Source organism: Ceratina calcarata, unplaced genomic scaffold, assembly GCF_001652005.2.
Source record: "Ceratina calcarata isolate Rehan_Ccalc_2016 unplaced genomic scaffold, ASM165200v1 scaffold283, whole genome shotgun sequence".
Lineage (NCBI taxonomy): Eukaryota > Metazoa > Arthropoda > Insecta > Hymenoptera > Apidae > Ceratina > Ceratina calcarata.
The window spans coordinates 150,438-165,012 of record NW_017150617.1 but is presented as its reverse complement, the minus strand read 5'-3'; the positions used below and the strand labels follow the sequence as shown (position 1 = coordinate 165,012).

General features: G+C 39.2%; 1 long non-coding RNA gene across 2 annotated transcripts; it reads right to left on the bottom strand.

Annotated features, from left to right (window-relative positions):
- Positions 1-1,613: 1,613 nt before the first annotated feature.
- LOC113464166 (uncharacterized) lies at positions 1,614-9,433 on the bottom strand. Of its 2 annotated transcripts, none has more exons than XR_003389006.1 (3): positions 8,999-9,433; positions 3,599-3,767; positions 1,614-3,526 (listed from the first exon to the last, which is right to left on the bottom strand). It is a non-coding gene; the product is annotated as an uncharacterized LOC113464166 (long non-coding RNA). The 2 variants fall into 2 exon arrangements; XR_003389005.1 differs by lacking the exon at positions 8,999-9,433 and adding an exon at positions 3,858-5,576.
- Positions 9,434-14,575: the final 5,142 nt, after the last annotated feature.

Here is a 14,575-nt window from a genome sequence, read left to right as displayed (position 1 = left end):
AATAATGATAAATCGAATTTGAATTAAAAATAAACGTTAATTGCTAATTGAATTGAAGATTGATTTGCAACCCTGATCAAGACTTACCATAAACATAGAAATTAAAGCAGATTTCAGATCCAGCGACGTACGCAATGTTCACTACTGACAATGTTTGACATGCCAAGAGAGAATTTACTCTTAACTTCTTCACCCGCCCAGAAAACAGACGGGATTAATGTCAGCACGCGGAACACGGGGTACGTTGGCGATTTTTAACAGAGAACGATAGATCCACGTCCGCCCTCGGTTTTGTACTTTATAACTGGATTACTTCTGTCTTTTTTTAAGTAATTCGGCTGCCGGACATGTGAATTTCATCTAACGTCTAACAGCGTATGAATGTTTTCCGCAGAAATAACAGCATCTAGGTTCCGCGTCTTTATAATGCGCTGGTAGTTGAAGGAGGAGCGCACTACGTAGTACCCGTGAATGAGTTCGTTCAACGCAAACTTGGTGGACAAAACTTTTTCTTTTCTGCCACGGGAGCACGTGGGCTAATAAGCTACGTACATAACTCATCCGCTGGCGCATCGAAATACGTGCACGCACGGATTGTAACTTTAAGCTCTTGATTAATCATGATGTAAGAGAAAAATACATCTCTGAATACTAAAAAAAATTATGGCATTACGAAATTTGTGTCGAAAATTGTTGATCTTTGGAAGATAAGTACTGAGACATAATTTAGGGCAATGATTTTTATTTTAAATCAAAGCTTGAAGCCATTACTTTAAAATGACATCCAAAAATTTTTAATTTTCTACAAAAGTAAAAAAACTCATGTACTGTAATCCAACATAAACCATCATAATCACAACACCTGATATATACAGTGTACTATAATACTTATTCCGTCTATTCTCAAGGATTAAATCTGTTTTATCGAATCTTCCATATAACTCATGATTAAAAGTCAAGGACAATGTTGAATTATTATAGTCTAGCAATCGTATAGTACAAGAGAAGTAAAACTATACAGCAAATAAATTGATAGAAGGTATACCACATTTATTCGTCTGAGCACTCGATTGCTCGTAAAACCAAGAGGCATCCGTTTATTCGGATAGACAAGATGATATACGCCTCTCATAAACGGTATAACACAAAGTCGATAGAAGTACTAGAGCCGATTGTAAAACACGCGGTGATCCCGTGTTCTGATTCCCATTGAGAGCGCTCCTTCAACCCTCTCCATCTGGGACACCTTGTCCATCGCGTGAGGGACAAAGATTACGCACCGCGTGGAATGTGGAATACAAACCGTGAAATACCTAACCGTATGTACATATATTCATACGGCTCATAAATGCGGACGACTCACGGACCTTTTCTAAACGTCTCCGATGGGTACAGTCTCGGGTTACGTTTCAGAAATTACCTGCTCCGGGACTTTTGTGTAAGTACTGGGTACAGTTCTACCGATCATTTGATTGTACGTGTAATTGCATGTAATAAACAATTCTTTTCAATACTGCGTTTCTCCATTATTTATTATTTGCAAAACAATTTTATTATTATTTATTTATTACGTTATTTGCAAAGATATATAAATATTACAGAATATAACATATTTAATAAAATTAATAGTACCTATATTGTTTATACTTTTTATCATAAATATTTAAAGTTGTCCCATTGCGTAAGCAACATCGCAGTTACTATTCAAACTATTAAATACGCACAGTGATTTTTTGCAATATACATGTCCTTATAAATCGAATGCGAACTATTACCATAGTTGGCATAATTAAAAAATCTCAGTGTCGATTGATGGCCATCTCTTAACACAAGCATAAGTGAAGTAGATTGCAGGGACGGTACTTTATCACGCGAGAGCTGATTCACTTAGGAATGATGTAATGAAATCGTAGTCGTCATAATTGCTCGTACCTCTCGAGGATCTCCTTTACTCATATTGAATTGCACGGCAGATCTGCGATCTGCATTCAACACGAGTAGGCTCGTCGCGTTCGTGTTGTCTGCATTGGTATATGTACGTGCGATTTGCCAGGGGCTAAGGGCCGTTCGACGCTGCACACGTCGTTTTAATCGCATTACCGTGATAATACATTTAACGGCAAATATCTCAAATATCAGATTCAACTTACATATTGTATTGTAACAAACGATTAAAAGTGAGTGCGAACCGCAGAATTTGTTTGACATGTTTTAGAACATAAGAAATTGACAAGAAAAGTAAAATCTAATGGAGTATGAATCAATACGTGATTAATTATGAATATATTTGTTAATGGTACGTTTTTCTAAGGTATTTAACGTAAATCATCATTGCAACATATCTACGGCTGTACTTTAAAATCGGATCAGGTTTATAATTATCGATCTGTACCTGAGATATCTTACTGTGGAAAACAGAAACCAATTAAGGAGTATCACGTTCGGAGCAAGAAAAGACGGCTTTGCAAAATAGATTCATTATGACCGCTGGAACGTAGTCCAGTCGCACGATAAACGCTGTTCCTAATGGCGGGAAATAATTAGTATCGCTGTCGGTGTTCTCAATAAAAAAGGGCAACACAGTTGTCCATACCAATGAGGAAAGCTGTGTCACAATTCTATAGCGCTGCAGTCTAATGGAATCTGCTAGGACGTAAATTCACCTGTTAGCCTGTTACCAAACGCAAAAGCACGTGCTCTACTGATTTTCTAAGAATTTGTTCTTGTTGCATTACTGCAAAGTACGTGATAACATTTCACGTTGCCTAATACTCCTGTTTTAATTATGATATATGCAATATCTCAAATTTCAAGTATTAAATTGTTAATATTCATTCACTTCATCATCAAGTTTGGTCATACACAAATTACAGATTATAGAATGTAATATTATAAGTCCACAATTAATACCTATATTATACATCATACTTTCATGTATTGTGAATATCATTATAAAATGTTACGGAATTATAAATAAAATAAATATTCTCATAATATTGATGTATCGTCTTATCTTAATTTTCCATTTCAAATTCATGAATTATCATAAACACTGCTCTCTACGAGAATAACACATTTATCTAATGTAGAAGCACTAAGGAACAAAGGGAAAAGTAAAAGCACGAAGGAAAAGAGGGAAAAAAATAAAGAAGATATAAATCAATCGTCGCTAACTGGTTGGCAAGGCAAACTGATAGCCGCAAGTATTTTGCTTGTGAGTAGGACTTTAAGGAGTCCTCCGGTAGCGTGGGCGTGCAGACGGACGCGAGATGCACCAGTGGGGCGAAGATGAGAACGGATATCGTGAACCGTCGCGTCGGTTCACCAACAACGAGTTCGCCAAACCGTCGCGTCGTACGGATGAGTCCGTGGCCCGAGAAACGGAACACCTGAGCTTTCGCCCGGCCCTTCTTTCTTCTTCTTCCTCTTCACCTTCTACTGCTGCTGCTGCTGCTGCTGCTGCTGCTGCTGCTGAACCACTATCCATCCGGCCTCTCTCCCCTCAATTTCTGTTCGCTTCGTCCTCCTGCCGTAGAGACCGAACCCGAATGCGTGAAGATTGTACTCGGCGAGGAAGGATGGCTATGCACTAACTCACCTACGTGGGACGCGCATTTCCGAACTCTCTCGTCATCGACCCTTTTAGCTCGAGCCGCCTTCCACTTCGCGGAGCACCTACGGACAAGGTCGTACCCACCGCACTGTCGAGGGATCGATCGAATCCTGGAGGATGCCACCTGGCTCGCCGCTCAAGGTTTCATCAAGGTCTGCTCGTTAAAGGAAAACGCATGCGTCATAAGGTTTTCGAAAGAAAAGTGCCCCTGGTGCAACGCTTCGATTCTGTACTGGAACGTTACCTCGCTTATAACATCGCTTGTCGGAAGACAATTTTGGGGATAATTGCAGGCTTTCCAATTTCATGCAGTTTTATATCTTTTTGCGGTTGTATTAAGAAGAAAAGTAATAAGAGGGTTTATATAATTATCAATAGCTATTTTTTATATTGATATTCATGAGATCGTTCGTTTCCTCCAATCTCGTAAACAAGTAAGGCAGTAAGCTGCTTTACATTACCTCTAATTTCTTGACTTCACTAAAATTTTTAATGGCAACACGTGTTTCGAGAACATTTTCTCGACACACTAAATGTATTAAGGCATTTTACGACTAGGACCCCTTTTTCGGGCAAAGGCGGGAAGTGGTAGAAAGAGTTACGAAGGCTGGCAGATTTATTTCCACTTGAGATGTAGACGCGCTGTTCAAAAGGCTCGTAACAGCTTGAGATAGGACCGGGTTTGGTCTACCTACCGACTCGAAATTGCTTGTTGACCAAACTGGGCAATAAAACGAGTCTATTAAAGCGATGTCCGATGTGCGTTAGATTATCACACTCTATCACAATAGTTTGTCACCATAAATTGATATATCTTGTTCTTGTAAAATTTTTATGAATAATCCAATTCGAGGCAAGGGTTCAGATTTAAAGCAGAACGCGAATCTTAAGATTAAGTAGGCTTAAAGGTACATGGACACCTTGATGCCTTTAATACTCAGTGCACTCGCTGTTGTCTGACCGGCATCCGGTACACTCCGACAGGTGCGAACGGAAGATTGAAATGTACATATTAACTTTGCGTCACTTTGTTTTTCCTGCTAAAGATTAAATAAAAATAATATCGAACTTTGAGAAGAATAACTACTTAAAAATGATCCCGTAATGGATATACATAAGATCTATCATTTGAGTAGAATTAATACACTTCCAAAATAGACCTAGGAAAGTATACCATACTATTTGTTGCGAAAATTGTTCGAGTAATGATTTCATCAACCGGTAGTTTAAATTCCTAAGCTATCTGATCGTATTGCTTAAATAATGATAATATAGCTACATTCAATAGCACTTAAGATAAGGTGAGATTGCATCACTTAATTTTCGAATAAATTCATCTTTGCATCGCGTTTTGTTTTGCTTTCCTCGGTCGATAAAGATTGACGAGCAGAGTGATAGATGACCGCGACTTTCATCGTAGAATGTCATCAATATCGTTAATTATGTATGCACAAGCAGAAGCTAAGGATTTCTATCAGGTATCTAATGTACATGTGCATATAAATCGCTGTCTGAATGATAAAATATGTTATGTGTAAAATATCGTTGCAGTAAGCGTAGTATATTTTATGTAGTAAAATTCGATAATTAGCTTCTCACCTTTATTTCCTCTATACATTATGAAAGAGTATTGTACAAATAAAATTATCAAAAAAATTGAAGAGAATTCTCTATGAAATATTATTGCAGTTAGCAAAATGTAATAGAAATGTAGAAGATATTGTATTTATAAAATGAGTATATGAAATTGTATTTAATTCAGGTCTGTGCCTCTACTTCTCTTGTTGACAGAGCAAATAAGTTGAAGATCGATGGCCGTATTCTATACATATTAAAAATCGCATTCCGAGCACGTTTTTTTATCCCTGTGTAAGATAACCTCGTTGACCCGTTTCTGCATGGCGAATCCCGTTCGTCGTTTATCGCGATACTTTAAAGCTCGATTCATCTGGGAACGTCAAAATTCGCCTACGCGGATAAATTCCACAATGCGGCGGCGGCGGCGGCGGCGGCGGCGGTGACCGGGTATTCTGAATCGTGCTCGCACGCCGTCTTTGTGCAAGACAGCGTGTTCCGGGCACCGGTTTCGCGTATAATTTAGAAGCGTGTCCTCCGTGTATCATCGATTTAATTCCTGGCTACGCGATACCATCGCGTCGCGTGCTCTGTCTCTGAACCGAACTGGACTCTCCTCGACTCCCATGCCGGCGGCTATCTCGGGAGAGTTTCGAGCCGAGGCTCGGTCGCCGTGGAACGACGCACGGGAGGAAAAGGAAGAAGAATCCCGGCAAGACGGATAGAGCTTGTCCTATCGCGTACGGTGTTCGCGCAAAACAAATGGTACCGGGGGCCGCCTACGTTTCCTTCGGCGTTCGACGAATTATTCCCTCCGCGTTTTCGTTCTACGCCACTGCGCGCACTAATGATATTTCGCGATCCGCGCACCGTTCGTTACACCATCGATATTGTAATCCTTTACAACGCCTCGAGCCTTGACGAATGGACAATTTGTCTGAATGCAAATGTGACTCCCAACTTGGGCGATATTCCAGAAATGTATCGCGTATAGAACCGATTATTGTTTGATTTACGGGATACAAGATCTGTTATTTGGCCAAATTTGCGATAAGGCAAACGCAGCGTACGCGGATCCATGTATATTGTACAATTTATGTAAATCCATTCTTCAAACAAGCTTTCGAGCTTGGAAGTTAGCATCGCGAACGGACCAAACGGTGGCAACAGCTGGAGCAACAGAAAGAGAGAGTGAGTAGAATGTATTAAGACACAAGATGAAGTATCAAGTTATGTGACAATTATGGCTACGTTAAGGTAAGTCCGTATGAAAGCGTGGGACGCGAACAATTTCATGTTCGATCATAAATAATGACTCGCGCAAATGATTCCCGCTACGTACTTATGTACGTACGTATGTAGCGCGATGGTGAAGGGGAAGAAATTAGAGAGATGAATCGTGTCAAGATGGAAATTTTTTACTAGATTGCAATATTAATAGGCATTGAACAACGCGAACTTATTGTTTCCCTTTTACATCGTAATGAACGAAAGTGAATGTTGCGCGATTGTTCAACCAACAAATCTAATATCAGATTTTATGTTTCTTATGACGAGGATCTCAATTAACCAATGAAAATTAATACGACGCGGGTACTTATTCGATAAATTGATGTTACAATATTGCATCTCACTGATTAAAAAAATCTCTTAAAGGTGCTTCTATTTAATTGCATAGCGGGATAATAATGCTGATGATTTGAAATTTTAACGAATCAGGTGTCCGACTATTTATAAATCTCTGTATCTAATTGAGCTATCTGCAGACTGATGTCATACGTTTTTCCATTCAGCATAAATCGTAGCCAACAACTAAGTGTCTGTTGTAATCGGAGAGTAGTGCGTTTCATGATAATATTAAATATACATACGATGCGCAGTAGATTTTAACTTGTAAAGAAGCTATTCTGCTTGAAATTGAAAGGTCATGAAACAAAGCTAGATGAATTAAAGTTGACAGCGAACATACGAAATAGTGTAATAGACAAATTATGACAAAGGTCAGCTAAGCTAATAGCAAAGGCATTTAAGGATGTATTGTAGTAAATTCTCAATTATAAGAAAATATGTGTGAGCAAAGTTCACAAGTTTATTACGTATGAAACGTGAATGAGTACAGCATTCGTACTTTCGCCGAGCTTCTCCTTTTAAAAAGTAGAGCAAGTCCCAATCGAATGTGTAAAAGATAACGGCGTTGCATTCGTAGTGCCCCGGGCGTTAAGTGACAGTTGGTGCTTTACTGGTCGAATTGAGTGACCACTGTACTTGTACGTGTATATATGTACATATATATAAAAAAAGAAACTCGCACACGTGGATACATCTGAGAAGGTACGTGTCCATTCGAGCGTATCACGACGCGTGCATTCACGTGCGCTCTAGACACTTGGTAACGCCCGTGAGATCGCTTATTGGTTGCTGATCTCGTCGGTTTTTGCCCATAAGAGAATTTCGCTCGCGCAAAGGTGTGGTACCAGTTTGTCGACTAGATTTACGAGGAGACCGCCTTGAAATTATTGTCGCACGCTTGCCGCGCGCGGGCCACGACTGCGAAACCGCGAATAATGCGCGCCAGTTCGTTGCAAAAAGAAATATCAATGAGGGCCGGGTCGGTTTGGTCTCTTTTCCCCGACTCTTCGGTCAACCTGTTCTCATCAAGAGAGTTCGAGCTTCCTGCCCCACCCACCCTCCTCAGTCACCCTTCTTTCTCCTCTGCTTGCACGTCGGAATGGATTCTGGATTTTTTTTCCAGATGGGACAATACTATCGTGATCGAAGATGGACGCTCGGTACTACGTGCTATAAATTGCGATATGCAAATTTAATAAGCGCGCGCATTGAACGTCGTCGTTGTTCGCTATTGCGATCTTCATTGAACGCTCCGCGTTGCAGGTCTTATCAAAACGGGGTGAGCGAGGCAGCCTCGATGGATTAGTTCTTCTAGGAAAATAACATCACATGTCCCGATTGGAATCCTTTTCGAAATTCGAATGAACTCTGAAATTGTTATGAATTCGGGTTTACACGCTACTCTCCGCGCTATGCAAATTCTTGAAACTATTGGTTGGACACCAAAGCTACCGACAATCCTTTACACACTAATGTACTATTTTTTACATTTGAGTACAATTTAGTCTTCGTACTTTTATTTCAGTTTGATAACAGCTTAAATAATAATTTCAACTTCATGACAAAACGTTCAAACACGACAAAATTTTCATTTTCTTTTTATATTTAGAAGAATTTAATGTGTCATTTGACCAATGCATGGTAGGTACAGTGCTAGCCATCAGAAAGAATGAGGCGAGTAAATATTTCCGACACAGAGTTAATCATACCTTCCAATTTCTAAAAATAGCGGAATTCACCTCGTTGCAAACGAAATGAGATACATACACCGTAGGAAGCGTTTCGCGATACAAAAGTAACTGGCGATCTTACGCTCTTAATTACCCTACTCAAAGCACGAGTGTATAATTCTTCTGATAACCGTACGATGATTAAAGAAAAATATGTTTTTACTTGGCCGGGGACCGTAAATTACATGCATCGGTGCAATTATATATTGCAATGAAGTCGCAAGGTATCTTTACTCTCGGTCCCGATTACGAAGACGCGATTTTTAATTACATAAGGGACGCATGCACGAATGAGCGAGGAACCTGCACGTCCATTTCCAAGCAAATTGACATAAAACCAGGAGAAAATAGAACGCGCGTGCACGCACGAGACACGAGGAGTAGGTAAAAGTGAGCATGTGTAACGTCTGTGTATTACATATGTGCCCGCTGTCTCGTAACACGAATTTACCACATTTTCTTGGGCCGAGTTCACCGCCACGGCGTGTTCTGCCGCCGGAGGATCCACTCGCGACCAGCGCTGATAGATGTAATTACATTGTATCGACAGCAGGCGTGACTGACGCGCGCAATGCGCGACGCTTTGTGATTTACAGTTGCGCCGCTTGAATTAAATGCAATTAAGTCGCGGTAAATTACGCGCACATCCTCGAAGGCACCGGGCAGATAAATCAACGTTGTGTTTGCCTTCGCGTTGTAATCGCGAAGGGTAGGTAGGTAAGAGTTAGCCGGAGGAGGAAAGAAGCACCGGGAGAGAAGCGAGCCGTACGTAAGCACGAGCCGGGAAAGAAACGGAACGGGCAGGACACGAAGAAGAAACTAAAGGTACAGCAGGAATCGCTCACTAGCCCGCTCGTCGACTGTCTGCCCTTCGGCGGCGAGCACAATGCGCGCGCGTACCCACGTCGCAGCGTAGAATCTCTACAGAATGCGGACAGGGCTGTTCGAAAGAGGGTGTATACGCGCGTGCTCCACCAACCCCTCTCGCCGCTCCGCCACCAGGTGGTAACAGGTACTTCACGGCACTATCTCGTTAATTATAAGGAGAGCGAACCTATATTTAGATATCGTTTACGGAATCTTAGGGGATACATTTTTCTTCCTACCTGTCCGTCCGTGCATTTGCTTAAAAAGCAATGCGTAACAGCCGCTAATTACGCTTATACATATATTTCATGAATTTTATGATACGTATTAACCAACGTATCATTACTTTCTCGTTCGTCAATAATTGGATTAGTTCGGACACCGGTGATATTGTAATTATGATTCTGGAATTTGTATGAATACTAATGATTCGATAAGTTACTGTCTATGACTGATATAAAAAAGGAATTAATACTGCTATCATCTGTAAAAAAAGAGGCGATTAAAGATTAAATGCAAATATCAACCACTATTAGATTCGAACACACAAAAACGACAAGATCGGAAAATGCCGATGCAAACGCACGTGGATACGACTTGGAAAAAAATGACCAGACGATATGTCTTGGAAAATGATCAAATCTCAGGCCCAATACAAAGCTTCGAAGCGTTATTTTACGAATTGAGTTCCTTTCTTCCTTTCTTCTCGTTCTCTCATGTTGTAATTCTTAAATCTTATTTGTCGATTAAAAAAGTAGGAGCAATATAGCTTAGGCCCTAAGCCTTAGGGCAACAAGGAACGAGAGATGAAGAGGACATCGTAACTACCAGCATAAAAATTCACCCTGGAAATTCACGGATTGCTGATTTGAAACTGTCTATCTCGAATTTTTCTCTCTGTTTGCAGAATATTTTATAGACATTCCCCATAAGTGCATTGAGTACGCCGCAATGATTGCTGTCACAATTACGTATGTGTATCTAAACTTCAGCCTTCACGTCTTGTTAAACAAGAGATGTGAAAGCAACGGAAGGTGAAAGTACAGACGCGGTTGAAATCGTAGTAATATTGGAAACTCGTTAATGAGTTGGTGACGTCATGGTTAGCAAGTTAATAAGGTCGCGCGGATACGTCCTGGTAATAAAGAGCGCGCTTATCCGGGCTCATCCTTCAGGCTCCAGCTCGCATAAGCGGAGCACCTAGTTGCTATACATACGTACTTACACGCATACATGTCTCCTACCGGTCCTCTCTCACCATTCTGTTATATACTTGAGAACCTCGGCCGTAATTTACATATCTTTGTATCAATGCTACTACCTTATTTCACTGGTGCATACTTTCAACAATGCGCAACGGTTCATATTTTAGAACTTGTAGGATTACAAGCTGGACTACCAGATTAAAAGGACTTCCTTTAAATGATGCAGCAATTTTAATATAAAAAACATTTCGATTCACATATTCGATTATAAATCTAATTGCTTTGATTAACTTTTTATTCATACCTGTCGCTGTATTTAGTGAATAAAATCGTGATACAAATTGCAACAATATTGTGGGATCAGAAATTTCTTCTTTTCCAAAACAAATGTGTATTTGATTGTTAGAAATTAAAAGTATAATAAGTTGTTCTCTTCGCGACACTACTCTATGCTCTAGCTCTCTCGTTGTCCCACGTTCTCGCACTCTCTGACTGTAAGTAGTCTCTGACCTTCCCTTCGGGATCTACCTCGGTGGTTTTCCCCGCTTTTCCCTTTACTTTCTAAAACTGTCAATAGCTGATACACAGATACACTGATACATAGATTTTACAAGAACGTCTATACGCCAGATGAAACCCTATTATAAACCAAACCCTCAGTCAACTACCTGGTCTGAACCTTTGACTATACATATACATATAAATGTACCGCTGGTCCGCTAGAGAAAACGTAACGCAACAACGCAAGCATAATCGGGACCCAACATTTTTGAGAATAGTCACATATACTATGTAAAATTTAAACTCAATTGCTTATAATTGTCGCTGTTTGGTCATGTGCGAGTCCCAATGGCGGACTTTAGCTACCTGATGTTGGCTACGCTTTTTTCACAATGGAAGCCTATGCAATCCCATTCCGGATTCATGTGTATAGGTGTCTCGCACTCGTACAATAATAATATCAAGTTAAACCTTTAGAAAGTTCATCTTGGCAACGAGGAAGACCTTTTCATTTTATCGTTCACCTGTTTTATCTAAATGGCAGCATTTATTAATCCCAGTAATCTCTAAGGTTACAGTTTATACTTGTACCTACGATCAAAAGAATTTTCACCTTCTTTGGGAATCTTTATCTTAGTCAGGATTATCACAAAGGAATAGAGCCGAAGCTTAGCGTTATTGAATTGAATCCGGGCACTCGTATTCTACCACGTTGCGTGTGGGTGTTTAGGGTAAGCCGCTGAACAAAAGTCGCGGTAACGTCGTAAGGTATATGTATGTATAAGTATATCTGTTTAAACGGGCTGATATCTCTTTACCCTATTAAGCTTGGTAATTGACTCACTATCGATTCCGTTATAGTCGATGTTTAAACTGAAATGCTGATTCGCGAAATATATGTAGAGCGTTCCTATTGTATTCTTATTTCTTCGAAATAATTTGAATTTAAATTCCACAGTATGTAACTTTAACTAATCTCTCTAACACCTAAAAAAATTAATTTGTTAAATACAATATTAATAAAGATACTTAAGTTTGTAATATGTACGAATATTTTTGGACGTCACTGTATGCAGTCACGCAATACAATTCGTCACACATTCGCAAAAAAGAATCAATCCCACGTATGAGCCAACAAATTATAAATTCAATGACTTTTCTTCACAGCTTTCACCACTCATATGATTAGTACTTCCGGTACTTTAATAGAACCTCTTGTTGCAGCACGAATTTTCTGAAGAGAAATCACTGGCTGCTAACCGAAAGCCCTCTAATATGTTCGTGATCAGTCTCAAATGATAGCGATTGTAATTAATTAGTAGACTGCGGATGTTTATGCATTTATAGGAATTTTAAATAATTTGCAAAAATATGTAAATTAATAATAAATATCCAAAGTAAAATACAATTGATATTTATTGTTAGAGAAGAAAATCGATGTCTAAATTATTTTGTATTTTTAATATTATTTATAAAAATAGGAATTTATGTCAACATCCGCAGTCTAATTATTATTAGTCTATTATACTTGTAAAGGTATAGGCAGTGATACAGTCTGAATACCTTATATATTTTTTAAAAATAAATAAATTACGCACGTCTTAAATATTACATTATTTCTATAAATATGTATTGTTATTTCAAACTACATACAATACACATTATATTGCGAGGTGTGGATGATTGTTCAACGACGCATAAATAAACGGGGATTCCTACTGCGATTTATTTTGCATTTACATGAGATGACTTATCTTAATCGAAATGTTGACGTTCGCATAAGTCCTGGGAATCCTTCGATAATTAATCGTCGCGTAACAAAGAATATAACACTTCGCGTTCATTTCTCGCAATTCCGGTTAAGAATTATGCTTTTAAACGAGCAGAAGATAAAAATCGAGTGAGCTCAAAAAGAATATAATCAAGAAACATTAACTAATGTACATTTGCTATTGGATTGTGATTAAATTCTCCGTACGATTTTATGATTTACAATGAATTAGATAATTGTTTATCAGGAACAGAAGTATGCTATTCAACACGAGACGTGTTAATGTCATTAATTCAGCCTTTGGTATTAAATCGTTTTATCTTAATAGCCGTATGGAATGAAGTTAACGAAGAAACCTCTTTTCGGATCTACTGACAGTTTATTTAAATACGCATTAATATTTAATACTCGGTGTGCCTAAGAGAGAGTTGGCCCTCGTCGACCAGCGACCAGCCCCGTGTAATTACCGAGTGCTTCACAAGAGAACAGAGTGAAATGGGTCAACACAATTGAATACCAAAGACAAAGCAAAAGAAGTAATATTAAAAGAATTGAGAAGAGATACACAAAACCGCATTCTTCCATCAATTATAATACTTGCTCCAGGAAAATAATCAAATTTCGTAGAACATTATTCACGTATATTACGCTTGTACAGACACAGAAACGACATACGACAACAATTCAATGCTTATTCAAACGTCAATATGAATAAAATCGAGTAGTCAGCATAAAGATTAATCGTGAGATTTGCTCTTAGAAAGATCACATGATAAGTGCGGAACGTAGAAATAGATTCGAGTTTAAAGATGAACCCGGTGGAACGGTCCGGAATTTTTGTCTTCGTATCATCAACGTTCCCGAGCGGCCATTACCGTGACTTTCCTATCCGGTGCCCGGGTATTATTTGTACCAATAAGCGATGAGCAAGAGAACGAGTAGGAATCCCCATGAAATGACGTATCATTACGCGCGTAATATTTGCGTTCGCACGGAGGCTTCGGAAATCGGAAACGGAGCGGAGCGAGGATAAAAAGAGATGGGTGCGGGGCAGAACAAGGCCCGAATGAATGGAAGAAGAAAGGGTAAATATAGCGTTTTTCGCGATTTTCTCACGCAGATAATTTCAACGGTTAGCGCAACTGCGGCCAGGGTCCATCGCGGGTAGCGCGGCACGAGAAAACGAAAGACAGAAATTGTTTCGCCGTGCCGCGCCGTATAATTTGCAAGCCCGCAACCATCATGTATCATTTGCGGGAATTATAAATTCATTATTTCACGATAATTATAATGCATCTGCGAAAACGTCGGTGATCCTGCCTGCAGTGGTCAATACTGAACTGTAATAAAAATTTCCAGAAATGTGAAAATGCCATTGACAATAAAATAAACACGAGTCTTGGCAGTTAGCGTATTATTGAATAATCCATAAAGAAAGGAACGATTTGAATGTTTATCTACTTAAATGAACTTGATTCAGCATAAATTTTTATCAATAACGGAAATTGTATAATGGAAAGACCAGTGGTCTTTTGAAAAATTGATAAGAAGAAAAAGCATACACAGAAACCTCAATTTTCAGTGCAATAAACGCACCGGACGAGCGGATCAATAAAGTAAACTAAAATCGAATATCCGTTTAAGTTAATCCCAATTCTTTTACGCATAGTTATAAATTTGAGGC